We start from the raw sequence: 1,700 nt of genomic DNA on the forward strand, positions 1-1,700 counted from the left end.
GAGTGGCGCCTTGCCACCATGGGCCGAACTGGGCCGGCCGGTGACAGCACAGAAAACGGCCTCCTGAGCCTTGCGTCGGCCGCGTGCACTGAGGGGCGAGTTGCAATGCCATATTTAGTCCCACCTCGGAAGCGGGGGGGCGCTTGGAGCGACTTAAATAGCTGCTTCCGCCCCACACCTCGAACTCCTTTAATCTAACTCCTCAGTGCTCCGTTGGACCCCGTTTCTGGGCCCGTTAGTGGGCTCAATCAGCCGCGCGAGTCGCCTACGGGCTTGATTTGGGGTAACTTCTCCTCTATGGGCTCAGCATCGGTGGTTGGGTTCTTTCTTTTATGTTGCTTAAATTTTTTGCCGGTATTTTATGTGTTTACTTCACCTTTTTACAGCATCAATGGAAATATCCCATTAATAACAAAAACTATATCAATAAGTGATACATTATACAACCATTCCATTACTCGTTAAAGCAACATAATTTCGTTCATATTTTTTTATGTGTTTACTTCTCCTTTTTACAATATCAATGGAAATATTCCATTAATAACAAAAACCATATCAATAAGTGATACATTCTACAACCATTTCATTACTCGTTGAAGCAACATAATTTCGTTCATATTTAGGATATTTTACATTCAAACGAAATTTTACATGAAAGATTACGGCAGTGGAAAGATTAACACTAAAACAAATCTAACTACTCCTCCTCGCTACTCACAAGATCAACCACTACCGTCTGCCCGCCGTCTTCACTGCCGTCTTCGCCGCCGTCTGAGTCATCGGAACTGCCCAAGTCTCCGAAAAATTCTTCCAAGGTAGACGACTGTTGCGCTAGTGTATCGGTATACTCCCTGATCGTCTGCCAGTATCCCGGCTCGTCTGCCGGGTCCCTCGGGTCAACCACATCCTCCGGCGGCATCCAACCGGTCTCTGACGTGGAGTTCCGGATCGCGCGGATCAAACCTGGCGACTCCAACGGGTCGCCCTCCTCTTGCATCGCCGCTAGTTCCGGCGGGATGTGAAACTCAGGGGCGGCCGCTGGAGCGGCGGGAGCGGCCGGCGCGCCTGCGCGAGCGCGCCGACCGGCACGGGCCTGCACAACCGGGGCGGTGGGGGGCGCGAGGGGCGCGTTTGGACCGTCCGCGCGGATGCCCCGAGACTTGTAGAAGCTGACGACGGTGTCGAAGTCGCGGCCTACCCAAAAGTTGAGGCGACCTTGGGGGTTCCACGGACCGGGTTGTGCCGGCCCAGGCGTGGCATAGCCGTCGCTCGTCACGTGCCAGCCGTGTGCTAGGCGACACGACGGCGGCACGGGGATGCCGTGCCGGTAGATATCGACGGTCTGCGGCCTGCTGAGGCTAGAGGGCCACAGACCGCCCGGCGCGGCGCCGCGTCCACCACCTCGTCCACCACCGCTGCCGCCGCCTCCGCCGCCGCCAACCGCCCGGCGACTGCTCCCTGTGCCTCCACTGCCGCCTCCCCAGCCGAACCAACGCCGGCCGAAGCATCCGCGTCCACAAGGCATCGCGCCGGAGAGAGCTGCCGCCCCGAAGATCGATCGGAGAACGCGGGGTCGGGGATCGAAGAAAGAGGAGAGGCGGAGTCGGGGGCGGTTTATGTGAGGCTAGCGCGCGGGTCGGGGGCGGATTTATGGGAGGGAGAGCGCGGGTCGGGGGCAGGCGAGGCGGCAGCGGGGGCGG

The sequence above is a fragment of the Triticum dicoccoides genome, chromosome 3B (genome assembly GCF_002162155.2).
Source record: "Triticum dicoccoides isolate Atlit2015 ecotype Zavitan chromosome 3B, WEW_v2.0, whole genome shotgun sequence".
NCBI classification, from domain to species: domain Eukaryota; kingdom Viridiplantae; phylum Streptophyta; class Magnoliopsida; order Poales; family Poaceae; genus Triticum; species Triticum dicoccoides.